The following is a 14,712-nucleotide window of genomic DNA, read 5'->3' as shown; positions in this document are numbered from 1 at the left end:
AGCAAACTCTGGGAGATGGTGAAGGACAGGGAAACCTGGCATGCTGCAGTCTATGGAGTTGAAGAGTCGGACACTACTTGGTGACTGAACAACAGCAAAGAACATACATATTTTAGTTCTTACTAATTTGGTGAAATTATTTGTATAATCTTGATTTATCTGATTATTAGTTATTAAAGGACACACTTTTTCTTGGTATACCTGGGCACTTAGTAAATTACAAGTCCAAGTCATCATAGTGCATGCTGCCTAATACATGAATCTGTGCTTACTAGAATGGACTGGTTGGATCTCCTTGCAGTCCAAGGGACCCTCAAGAGTCTTCTCCAACATCACAGTTCAAAAGCATCAATTCTTCGGCGCTCAGCCTTCTTCACAGTCCAACTCTCACATCCATACATGACCACAGGAAAAACCATAGCCTTGGCTAGATGGACCTTAGTCGGCAAAGTAATGTCTCTGCTTTTGAATATACTATCTAGGTTGGTCATAACTTTTCTTCCAAGGAGTAAGCCTCTTTTAATTTCATGGCTGCAGTCACCATCTGCCTTGATTTTGGAGCCCCCCAAAATAAAGTCTGACACTGTTTCCACTGTTTCCCCATCTATTTCCCATGAAGTGATGGGACTGGATGCCATGATCTTCGTTTTCTGAGTGTTGAGCTTTAAGTCAACTTCTTCACTGTCCTCTTTCACTTTCATCAAGAGGCTTTTTAGTTCCTCTTCACTTTCTGTCATAAGGGTGGTGTCATCTGCATATCTGAGGTTATTGATATTTCTCCCGGCAATCTTGATTCCAGCTTGTGTTTCTTCCAGTCCAGCGTTTCTCATGATGTACTCTGCATAGAAGTTGAATAAGCAGGGTGACAATATACAGCCTTGACGTACTCCTTTCCCTATTTGGAACCAGTCTGTTGTTCCATGTCCAGTTCTAACTGTTGCTTCCTGACCTGCATACAGATTTCTCAAGAGGCAGGTAGGTGGTCTGGTATTCCCATCTCTTTCAGAATTTTCCACAGTTTACTGTGATCCACACAGTCAAAGGCTTTGGCATAGTCAATAAAGCAGAAATAGATGTTTTTCTGGAACTCTCTTGCTTTTTCCATGATCAAGCAGATGTTGGCAATTTGATCTCTGGTCCCTCTGCCTTTTCTAAAACCAGTTTGAACATCAGGGAGTTCACGGTTCATGTATTGCTGAAGCCTGGCTTGGAGAATTTTGAGCATTACTTTACTAGCATGTGAGATGAGTGCAATTGTGCGGTAGTTTGAGCATTCTTTGACATTGCCTTTCTTTGGGATTGGAATGAAAACTGACCTTTTCCAGTCCTGTGGCCACTGCTGACTTTTCCAAATTTGCTGGCATATTGAGTGCAGCATTTTCACAGCATCATCCTTCAGGATTTGAAACAGCTCAACTGGAATTCCATCACCTCCACTAGCTTTGTTTGTAGTAACACTTTCTAAGGCCACTTGACTTCACATTCCAAGATGTCTGGCTCTAGATTAGTGATCACATCATCATGATTATCTGGGTCGTGAAGATCTTTTTTGTACAGTTCTTCTGTGTATTATTGCCACCTCTTCTTCATATCTTCTGCTTCTGTTAGGTCCACACCATTTCTGTCCTTTATCAAGCCCATCTTTGCATGAAATGTTCCCTTGGTACCTCTAATTTTCTTAAAGAGATCTCTAGTCTTTCCCATTCTGTTGTTTTCCTCTATTTCTTTGCATTGGGAAAGACTCTGATGCTGGGAGGGATTGGGGGCAGGAGAAGAAGGGGATGACCGAGGATGAGATGGCTGGATGGCATCACGGACTCGATGGACGTGAGTCTGAGTGAACTCCGGGAGATGGTGATGGACAGGGAGGCCTGGCGTGCTGCGATTCATGAGGTCACAGAGAGTCGAACACAACTGAGCGACTGAACTGAACTGAACTGAACTGTGCTTATTAGTTGTTCAGTGCATTTATTTCTCATTATATATATATATATATATAGTATTTTATTAAAAATATTTTAATGATGAAATTACAGAAACCATAAATATTGCATAATAAAGACAATACTAGCTGAGTTATATTAATAATATACTTTTTTTTAAATTGGGAAATACTAGTAAATTAAAAGTAAAGTCGCTTAGTCGTGTCTGACTCTTTGTGACATCATGGACTGACTGTACAGTCCATGGAATTCTCGAGGCCAGAATACTGGAGTGGGTATCTTTCCCTTCTCCAAGGGATCTTCCCAACCCAAGGATTGAACTCAGGTCTTCTGCATTGCAGGCTGATTCTTTATCAGCTGAGCCACAAGAGAAACCCAAGAATAATAGAATGGGTATCCTATCCCTTCTCCAGGGGATCTTCCCCATCCAGGAATTGAACTGGGGTCTCCTACATTGCAGGCAGATGCTTTACCAATTGAGCTATCCAGGAAGCCCTAATACTAGTAAAATACATGCCTACTGGCAGGAAGATAATCACAGAATATTCTCTGTCAATGACAAAGTCAATATAGTTAGATGACTAATGGATTGCCTAGAGCAAGTTTTCTTATTTTTAAAGTTATCTCCCCCATGAAATAAAAATAAAATCCTAAGGATAATCATGACTTAAGATCATTTGTTTCAGAAAAATAATATTTTCTAACTTATATGCAACCTGATTTATTCTTAATCCTTTTATCCAGCTCCTGATATTTGTTTTTTGCAAATGTCATTTTTTTATTCTCAATAATTCTAGAGAATTAACTTGTCTTAAAACTTAAAGATAAATTTGAAAAATGGAAATTAGTTATACAATTACATATTTTCAAGTCTGTAAAACTTAAAAAACATTTTACAGAAGACACATTTGCCTGTCACTTACTTGTTTAATGTCTTGATAAATTTTAGTCATAAGCATGTATAAAAAAGTAATAGTTAACTTGAATAATGAATATTCTAGAGTTCTGCTTAGTGTTTTTTCAAATTTTACAAGCATATAAAAATTGAAAAATGACAATGCTAAGTTCTACCATACGAATGATTATGATAATTGGAACCAAAATTAGGAATAATTTAATACAGGGAATAGGTATATAGCTTGAATCTGATATCATAAGCATTATCTTAATTCTTAATACTCGCAATTTTAGATGACTTTGTTGAACCTATTTCCAATGCATGTTTTATGTTATGAACAATTAATTTTCAGAATTTGCATAATTATTTCTATCACTGATGCATCATACTAAAGGATGTGTATAAGTGAGTCAAGCTGAAGTAATACGAGTAACATCACAGTTTTAGCAAAAGTGACAGATTGGATGTACTTGGTGATAGGTGGTCAAAGGTTCACACACTTACTGTATGCAAAGGTAAAAAGGGAGAGGACAGGAATATTCTGAGAACATGAGTTACTGATTCTATACTTTTTAGGAATACCCGCATAATATTGGTCAGTAATTAAAAACAGTATAAAAATACAAAATATCCAAATCTCTTGGCTTGACTCATAGGGAATTTTTGAGATTTACTGAATGTATGCAAAATTACCTTTTTGGTTGAAAACAATAAATATCCTAGTGAAGTGTACTTCTCCAAAATTCTTAAGATCCTTTAAATATAAATATCATCTTTTGGTCACGAGTCAAGCTTGATCATAAAAATACATGAGAAGTTTTGTAGCCAAAGTCCTGCTTGAAATTATTCTTAAAGTTTGTTCTTTAGATTTTCAATTCTCCTTCCTGTCCTTTTTTAATTTTTATTTTTTAGCTTTTCTGATAAATAAGTTCCTGTATGCTTCTGTGCATGCAGACCAAATTGTGTGAAATCTATTTTCTTAGAAAAATCACTCAAAAAGATAAATTGTCAGTCCCCTGACAGACAAGTTTTAAAATATTACCAATGTATTTTTTGTACATTTATAGAGGTGTTTCTGGAGTGAACATTAGAATGTAAGACTTCTAACAGAAATGCATATTTTTGAAGGGCTCAGAAGAGTGATATGTATTTGACCATTTGCATGATAGCAATGAACAAATACTTTTATTCTATAATGTTTCCAAAGATATCCAGTGTCTATATATATGTGTGTATATATATCTGTCAATGTAAGTGTTGGACTAATAGTTTTAATTAAGTAGTAATTCAGATATTAGTCTCTATAGATAACAACAGAAAAATATAAAGTGTAGACCCTCAAGATTGGCTATTCTTACAAAGCACCACAGATTATTTATAGCAATTGTTTACTTACAATACTTTCACCCTTTTAAACCAAATTCTATGGCACTCTCTTCTAGCACAAAGGTATGTGACTTTCCCCACAGTAAGAATTATGTGACAAAAATTCTACCTCTACAAAAAGAGAGTAATATATGTGTGGTGAAAGAATGCCTTTATCATCTTATTCTGATAAGTCACCCAACAAATTAATACATTGTGTTAAAATGAGCTTTCTTTTGAGGTGGTTGATTTATTTTTTTAATTTTTATTTTATATTGGAGTACAGTTGATTTACAACATTGTGTTAGTTTTGGGTGTATAGCAAAGTGATTCAGTTATACATATACATGTATCTATTCTTTTTCAAATTCCCCTCCCATTTAGGTTATTACAGAATATTGAGCAGAGTTCTCGGTTTTATACAGTAGGTCCCTGTTGGTTGTCTATTTTAACTATAGTGGTGTGTATGCGTTGGGAAGATCCCCTGGAGGAGGGCATGGCAACCCACTCCAGTATTCTTGCCTGGAGAATCCCCATCCATGGGGTCGCAAAGAGTTGGGCATGATTGAGCGACCAAGCACAGCATAACACAGTGTGCATGGGAGTGAGCTTAAACATAACACATAAAATGAGCTTCTAAAACTCTTTAATATTTTTCAGCTATGCCATGCTCAAGTATTAGTTGTGACAGCTCCTATGAGTCATCACATAAATAATGAACTCACGTCAGTAGCAAAAAAGATTGTTAACAATATGTCTGTTATGGAATCTACAGTGGCTTAGAATTGCACTTTGTTAACAAGCCTAGGAAGGAGAAGGCAATGGTACCCCACTCCAGCACTCTTGCCTGGAAAATCCCATGGACGGAGTAGCCTGATAGGCTGCAGTCTGGGGTCGCTAAGAGTCGGACACGACTGAGCGACTTCACTTTCAGGAAATGGCAACCCCCTTCAGGGATGGGGTCGGGGTCGGGGTCGGGGGGCGGGGCTGGGAGGAAGTCAGGGAGGGGGGTGGTGGGCTGCTGTCTATGGGGTTGCACAGAGTAACACAACTGAAGCAATTTAGCAGCAGCAGCAGCAACAAACCTAGAAAGATAAAGAAATATCCATAGATCCTAACTTATGAACATCTCTCTCTCAGGCAAATTAGAAACATTCGAGGATGATATAAATACTTGTGACATCATTTCTTTTATAAAAAGGGAATAACTAATATTTAGTTTCATGGTTATCATAGTTCATTTTATTACTAATAAGGAAAATAAAAGTAGAGAATTTTGAAATCTTCCATTGTGGTAATCACAGATTTCAACACATGATAGTGTGTGAAAACATGAATATGTGTCATGTTGACTAGAAGGAGTATGGTACAGTGATTAAGCATATGAGCTCTGGATCTCTGGTTTTGAATCCTGGCTGTGTCATACAACATCTTTGTGGTCTGGTTAAATTATCTTTCTGTAACTAAGTAGGGATTATATCAGCACCTATCCTATACAATGATCTGAAGAATTAATTAAACAATTAAATCAATGTCTAGCACATTCAAATTGTTTATAGAGTTCAGGTAAGATCATCAGCCAAAAATAAAATAAAATGTTTTGTCTTGAGCATTATATATATGTGAATATCTATCACACTACAATGCAAAAAATGTCCTTAATTCTGTAAGCAAAAATAAGAATTATATCTGAGTTGTACTCTATTAGAAGTACTAATCCTTCATCCTACCAGATCCCTCTGTTGCTGAATCCTCTTATAATAAAAAGTAAAGTTAGAATTCATTTTATAAAGCCATGAAGTATAGAAGCTGTAAAACTTATTCAATGACAGTTAGAAATTTTAAGTGTATTCTCTCATTTCACCTCATTAATATCTTTGTCTTCAGAATAAATTAATTTTGTGCATTTTTCCTTCTCATTATAATGCTTGTCACAGGAGAGCACAATCAGAATTATAATAATACAAAAAGGAATTGAACATTATGGCAGTGTGCTCCATAACTTTTATATATTACATCCTAAGCTTGCTCTTGATTTTACTGCAATTTTATTATATCTATCACATTAACAAAGCTGTAAATATGAACACAAGATATCATGGAAGAGACATGTCTTCTCTATAGTCTTATCAAGTAACATAAATTAAGTTTCAACAAGGATTACATAAGTGTTTTAATTATAGCATATATGTATTATGTATGTGAAAAAGAGGCAATTTTATGTATTAATATGTGGATGACTGTCAAGATGAAGCTTGTATTTAAAATCTGAAGTAAGGAGAAATATTATAATCTAAGGAGACTCTTCTATCCTACAGTGTAAACAAATATTAGTGACTATTTTGTAAATTCTTAAGCACAGCAGGAATATAAGCAAATTTTTCACACAATAGATTTTATAGGAAATTATGAATTGCAGAAATTTTTAATTTTTAATGTAGTTAAGGAATTTTCAATTTAACACAGTTCAGGAGCTGTAGAAATACCAGATATATATCACATTTGGTTCAACATTTTCCAGTAGACCCTCATAACAAAATATATTATGTGCATCTAAATTCAGATGACTTGAGTCCATAAGGTAAAAAGGCAGGATAATGAAATTTATTCATTTTATTAATGCTTAGATTCATATAATTTAACATCTTAACAAATTTCAACAATCTGGTTAGTCCATGCCTCCAATAAAGGAAATTAAATCCAATTAAAAGAAGGAATCATTGGCATACACAACCATCTCAAGTATAGTTGTCTCTCTGTGTTCATGGGAGTTTGATTCCCCCAGATACCAGCAGATACCAAAATCAGCAGATGCTCATGTGACATAGTATAGTCTATCCTCAATATCTGTGGGTTCTGCAGCTTCTGATTCAACCAACTCCATGTCCTGATTCAACTAACATAATTGGCAGTTGGTGAATCAACTGATGGAAAACCCATGGATCCTGAGGACTTACTGTACTGCAAAACTTCAAAATTATACAAAGAGGATACATGAATGTGGTTTATTACCATGATTAGATGCATTTTCAATAATGTTTCCCCAATGAGAAAATCTATCAGTGATAAATTCCATATCTCAAGATGCACTTCAAGGTCATCAATTTCCTGAGCAACTCTAGCATAGATTGTATACTAATACAGCTTCCTATAGAATGAGAGGAAATACTTGCACACGATGTGAGCAACAAGGGATTAATCTCCAAAATATATAAACAGCTCATATAGCTCAATCTCAAAAAATAAAACAACACAATAAAAAAAATGGGCAGAAGACCTAAACAGACACTTCTCCAAAGCCAGACAAATGGCCAAAAGGCAAGTGAAAACATGCTCAACATTGATAATTACTCAGGTCAGTTCAGTTTCTTTCAGTCGCTCAGTTGTGTCCAACTCTTTGTGACCCCATGAATCGCAGCATGCCAGGCCTCCCTGTCCATCACCAACTCCCAGAGGTCACCCAGACTCACGTTCATTGAGTCAATGATGCCATCCAGCCATCTCATCCTCTGTCGTCCCCTTCTCCTCCTGCCCCCAATCCCTCCCAGCATCAGAGTCTTTTCCAATGAGTCAACTCTTCGCATGAGGTGGCCAAAGTACTGGAGTTTCAGCTTTAGCATCATTCCTTCCAAAGAAATCCCAGGGCTGATCTCCTTCAGAATGGACTAGTTGGATCTCCTTGAAGTCCAAGGGACTCTCAAGAGTCTTCTCCAACACCACAGTTTAAAACCAACAATTCTTCGGTGCTCAGATTTCTTCACAGTCCAACTCTCACATCCATACATGACCACTGAAAAAACCACAGCCTTGACTAGCATTACTTTACTAGCGTGTGAGATGAGTGCAATTGTCCGGTAGTTTGAGCATTCTTTTGCATTGCCTTTCTTTGGGATTGGAATGAAAACTGACCTTTTCCAGTCCTGTGGCCACTGCTGAGTTTTCCAAATTTGCTGGCATATTGAGTGCAGCACTTTCACAGCATCATCTGTCAGGATTTGAAATAGGTCAACTGGAATTCCATCACCTCCACTAGCTTTGTTTGTAGTGATTCTTTCTAAGGCCCACTTGACTTCACATTCCAGGATCTCTGGCTCTAGGTGAGTGATCATACCATCAAGATTATCTTGGTAGTGAAGATCATTTTTGTACAGTTCTCCTGTGTATTCTTGCCACCTCTTCTTAATATCTTCTGCTTCTGTTAGGTCCATACCATTTCTGTCCTTTATCGAGCCCATCTTTGCATGAAATGTTCCCTTGGTATCTCTAATTTTCTTGAAGAGATCTCTAGTCTTTCCCATCAAAACTACAATGAAGTATCACCTCAGACCAATCAGAATGGCCATCTTCAAATGTCTACAGATAATAAATGCTGGAGAGGATGTGGAGAAAAGGAAACCCTCTTATACTGTTTAGGGAAATGTAAATTGGTGCAGCCACTATGGAGCATGGTGTTGCTATTCTTCAAAAAACTAAAAGCAAATTGTTTTTTTTACCACTAGTGCCACCTGGGAAGCATATGTGTGTGTATATATATATATATATATATATATATAGAGAGAGAGAGAGAGAGAGAGAGAGAGAAAGAGAGAGAGAGAGACATCTATTTATCTATATATACCTGAGTCACTTTACTGTACACCTGTAACTAACACAACATTGTAAATTAATTGTACTTCAACAGAAATAAAATAAAATAACACCTTTAACATGCAAAAATTAAAAAAAAAACAATAAAATACTATCCTTTGCTAACGTACTTGGTAAAACTAAGAAAGATTGGTGATATACAGTGTAGGCAAGGATCTGGAGGAATAAGACTGCAAATTGGTATGACTTTCTTATAATTAGCAATCTCTAGTAAAGCTTTTTAAATGCCTAAAAAATAAGTGTCTTATGTTTTGAACAGCAAAGATATCAAATAGTAATATATTGTCAAGGAGTAGATAATTCTCTTAATTAACAATAAATGGAATAATATGATTAAGTTTTCTACCAATTGATATATCACTTTCAGAGCAAAGGCAAAAGCAAAGTTTCAAAATAACTCTTAGAAGATTAAAATACTATATAATATCTCTGACAGCTACAATCTATTTTGGGGAAAATAATGAACATTTTAGAATCCCAAGGGGGAAACAGTGATTATGTCAATGGTAAAGAATCCGCCTACAAAGCAGAAGATACAGGGCACCCTGGGTCAGGAAGATCCCCTGGAGGAGGGCATGGCAAGGCACTCGGTATTCTTGCCTGGAGAATCCCATGTACAGAGGAGCCTGGTGGGTAAAGTCCATGGGATCACAAAGAGTCAGACACAACTAAAGTGAATGAACATGTACATATTTTATGAGCCTGGTCACGTTGGTGTATGTGACTCCAACACATTCTTTTCCATTTACTTTTTAATTTAAACACAATGTACATATTATATTTTCAAGTTACCTTATTTCTATATTAACATCTCAGAACGTAGCGAAAAGGTATTTGTTTTTTCTTTTAAATTCGTGATATAATAGTTCCTTCTATGTATTTCTTCTTGGACTTTTTAGAACATGACTTCTCCTACACATAGCAGCTATATAGGGATTAAAACTTTTGTTATCCTTTTTCTTTCAACATATAACAAGTATTTATTGAACATCCAGTCTGTACCAGTATACTGTATTTTTATACTTTATACACTGAATACTGTGCCAGTATACTCTGTACTTGATATTGAAATTACTTCATTTAGGAATGTTATTCAGATGTTTAAAATCTAGTTTCTACTAAATAAAATGTCTTAATAACTTCAATCTAGTTCTAATAGATAAAATTTTTAAATAACTTTTTCACATTTCATATTTAAAGACATATTGGAATTAAAGAGAAAGAGATAGATGGCAGAAACAAAGAAATAGATGAAGGGAAGAAAAGGAGAAAAGAAAGGAAGGAAAGAAGGAAGAGATAAAGAAAGTGATAGATAATAAAAAGATAGTGATATAGAAAGATGTAGATACACATGTAGATAGATACACGTATATATAAAATCATCTTTAATTCTACTACTTTTACTTATTTACTTATTTTTAGGGTGAATTAAATGACTAGTAGTTTATAGCTTACTGCTTGAATTTGTGTTGTAAAATGTTTGCCAGTCCTATTTTGACTTAATATCATGTTCTACATACTCACGTTTATATTCGTAACCACAAAAATATTTTCTAAATATATACATTTGTGCCTGTACACTCAAGATAGCAAATATATTACATATAAGAGTGTAAAATAAAATAATATATGGGCTCTATCAGAAATGTACACAAATGAAAATATTAATTAAAATATTTATTAAAGTATAAAATAGATACAAGCACTGATCATAAAAATACACACTGTTCAATTTTTACAGATTGAATATGCCCATGTAAACAGGAACCAGAACCCCATAAACCACCAGAAGCATGGTCTCCAATACCCCTCACCCCATGCCTATTCCCTGTCCTTAGCCTGCCCACTCACTGAAAAATTTCATCCTGACTCTTAAAACCACAGGCAAGTTTTGCTTGTTTTATGATTTATGTAGATGATTCATACAGAACATAACCTTTTATGCCTGACTTCTTTTGCTGAATATAACGTTTGGCAGATTCATTTATGATGCTCATTTTCATCGCTGTAGTAAATAGCATCAAATAGCTTGACAATGTAATTATCCCATAACATGTGAATCCAGTTGCTCCCCCAAACTTTCCCAGTCTTGGTATTTTCTTCATTTTAGTCATCTGGTCAGGTGTGTACTAATGTCTAATCATGAACCTAATGTTAATTTCCTTGGTGACTAATAGTATGGACTAATGATATTTTTGTTTATTGGCTGCTTGCATTTGTTTCTTTTTATAATATCTTTCCAAGAGTTTTTCCATATTTTCCTTGTTCTTTTTCTTGCTCTTTTACCCACAAATTTGTAAAAGTTCTTTATATTTTCTGCATTTTTCTTCATTGGATATACAGAATAGAAATACATTTTTTCTCTTTACATTCAAAATTTCTACTCTCTTAATAGTGTGTTGTGAGGTACAGAAGTTTTGATTGTCTTCTGGCCCAAGCTTGCACCTTCATTTAACTGGTCCCATTTATTAAACAGACCTTCATTTTTCTGCAGCACATTATGGTCAACCTTGACATACATCAGGTGACTGCATTTGAGTGCATCCCCTTCTGGATTCTCCATTGTGTTCTATTGACTTACTTTTCTTTTTGTAAGTTTCCCAGGTGGTGCTAGTGGTAAAGAATCTGCCTGCCATTGCAGGAGGCTCAAGACACTCAAGTGACCCAATCCCTGGGTCAGGAAGATCCCCTGAGAAGGAAATGGCAATCCACTCCAGTATTATTGCCTGGTAAATCCCATGGACAGAGGAGCCTGTTGGGCTATAGTCCATGGGATTGCAAAGAAGTCAGACACAACTTAGCAACTAAAAACAACAACCTTCTGGATTCTCCATTATGTTCTATTGCCTACTTCTCTTTCCTTGAGCTCCTACTACACTATCTTAATTACTGCAGCATTTTAAGTGCTGTTTGTTTATCTGGAGTGCATGCCCTCCAACTTTATTCTTTTACTTCAGTTCCCTTGCTGACTCTTGGCCCATTGCATTTCCATGAAATTTTAGAATCAGCTTGTCAATTTTCACATTAAAATATTTTTCTGATATTCAACTGTCTTTGCAATGAATATAGAGATAACTTGAGTAGAGTTAACTTTTTTTTTTTACAAATATCTTCCAATATATGGACATGTTCTCCTCCTTCATTTACTTGAATCATCTATAAATTATCTCAAGAACAATCTTTTGTTGTTGTTGTTATTGAGTACAGAAATTTGGCACAGCTCTCATTAGATATATTCATGGATATTTGATATATCATGGTATTAACATTAATTGTGCATTTAATCTTCAATTTGTTGGTGTATATATAGAGAGAGACATATAATTAATATTCCTATATTAATTTTGTATCAGCAACCTTGATAAATTCACATATTAATTGTTGCTCTTTATATTATTTATATATTTTCATATAGGATATGTATGAATCACAACAAACTGGAAAATTCATCAAAAGATGGGAATACCAGACCACCTGACCTGTCTCCTGAGAAATCTGTATACAGGTCAGGAAGCAACAGTTAGAACTGGACATGAAACAACAGACTGGTTCCAAATTGGGAAAGGAGTATTTCAAGGCTTTATATTGTCACCCTGCTTATTTAACATATGCAGAGTACATCATCAGAAATACTGGATTGGATGAAGTACAAGCTGAAAACAAGATTGCTGGGAGAAATATCAATAACCTCAGATATGCAAATGACACCACCCTTATGGCGGAAAGCAAAGAGCTAAAGAGCCTCTTGATGAAAATGAAAGAAGAGACTGAAAAAGTTGGCTTAAAACTCAACATTCAGAATACTAAGAACATGGCATCTGGTCCCATCACTTCGTGGGAAATAGATGGGGAAACAGTGACAGACTTTAGTTTTTGGGCTCCAAGATCACTGCAGATGGTGATTGCAGCCATGAAATTAAAAGACACTTACTCCTTGGAAGGAAAGTTATGACCAACCTAGATCAGTTCAGTTCAGTCGCTCAGTCATGTCCAACTCTTTGTGACCCCATGATCACAGCACGCCAGGCCTCCTAGTCCATCACCAACTCCCGGAGTTCACTCAGACTCACGTCCATTGAGTCCGTGATGCCATCCAGCCATCTCATCCTCTGTCGTTCCCTTCTCCTCCTGCCTCCAATCCCTCCCAGCATCAAAGTCTTTTCCAATGAGTCAACTCTTCGCATGAGGTGGCCAAAGTACTGGAGCTTCAGCTTTAGCATCATTCCTTCCAAAGAAATCCCAGGGTTGATCTCCTTCAGAATGGACTGGTTGGATCTCCTTGCAGTCCAAGGGACTCTCAAGAGTCTTATCCAATACCACAGTTCAAAAGCATCAATTCTTTGGCGCTCAGCCTTCTTCACAGTCCAACTCTCACATCCATACATGACTACTGGAAAAACCATAGCCTTGACTAGACGGACCTTAGTTGGCAAAGTAATGTCTCTGCTTTTGAATATGCTATCTAGGTTGGTCATAACTTTTCTTCCAAGGAGTAAGCCTCTTTTAATTTCATGGCTGCAGTCACCATCTGCAGTGATTTTGGAGCCCCCCAAAATAAAGTCTGACACTGTTTCCACTGTTTCCCCATCTATTTCCCACGAAGTGATGGGACTGGATGCCATGATCTTCGTTTTCTGAATGTTGAGCTTCAAGCCAACTTTTTCACTCTCCTCTTTCACTTTCATCAAGAGGCTTTTTAGTTCCTCTTCACTTTCTGCCACAAGGGTGGTGTCATCTGCATATCTGAGGTTATTGATATTTCTCCCAGCAATCTTGATTCCAGCTTGTGTTCCTTCCAGTCCAGCGTTTCTCATGATGTACTCTGCATATAAGTTGAATAAGCAGGGTGACAATATACAGCCTTGACGTACTCCTTTCCCTATTTGGAACCAGTCTGTTGTTCCATGTCCAGTTCTAACTGTTGCTTCCTGACCTGCATGCAGATTTCTCAAGAGGCAGGTAGGTGGTCTGGTATTCCCATCTCTTTCAGAATTTTCCACAGTTTACTGTGATCCACACAGTCAAAGGCTTTGGCATAGTCAATAAAGAAATAGATGTTTTTCTGGAACTCTCTTGCTTTTTCCATGATCAAGCAGATGTTGGCAATTTGATCTCTGGTTCCTCTGCCTTTTCTAAAACCAGCTTGAACATCAGGGAGTTCACGGTTCACATATTGCTGAAGCCTGGCTTGGAGAATTTTGAGCATTATTTTACTAGCATGTGAGATGAGTGCAATTGTGTGGTAGTTTGAGCATTCTTTGACATTGCCTTTCTTTGGAATTGGAATGAAAACTGACTTTTTCCAGTCCTGTGGCCACTGCTGACTTTTCCACATTTGCTGGCATACTGAGTGCAGCACTTTCACAGCATCATCTTTCAGGATTTGAAACAGCTCAACTGGAATTCCATCTCCTCCACTAGCTTTGTTTGTAGTGATGCTCTCTAATGCCCACTTGACTTCACATTCCAAGATGTCTGGCTCTAGATTAGTGATCACATCATCATGATTATCTGTGTCATGAAAATAGCATATTCAAAAGTAGAGACATTACTTTTCCAACACAGGTCCTTCTAGTCAAAGCTATGGTTTTTCCAGTGGTCATGTATGGATGTGAGAGTTGGACTATAAAGAAAGCTGAGTGCTGAAGAATTAATGTTTTGAATTGTGGCATTGGAGAAGACTCTTGAGAGTCCCTTGGACAGCAAGAAGATCCAACCAGTCCATCCTAAAGGAAATCAGGCCTGAATATTCATTGGAAGGACTGATGCTGAAACTGAAACTCCAATACTTTGGCCACCTGATGTGAAGAACTGACTCACTGGAAAAGACCGTGATGCTGGGAAAGATTGAAGGCAGAA

Source organism: Budorcas taxicolor, chromosome 17 (genome assembly GCF_023091745.1).
Source record: "Budorcas taxicolor isolate Tak-1 chromosome 17, Takin1.1, whole genome shotgun sequence".
NCBI lineage: Eukaryota > Metazoa > Chordata > Mammalia > Artiodactyla > Bovidae > Budorcas > Budorcas taxicolor.
The sequence above is the reverse complement of the archived record's forward strand: the minus strand, read 5'-3'. Positions refer to the sequence as shown.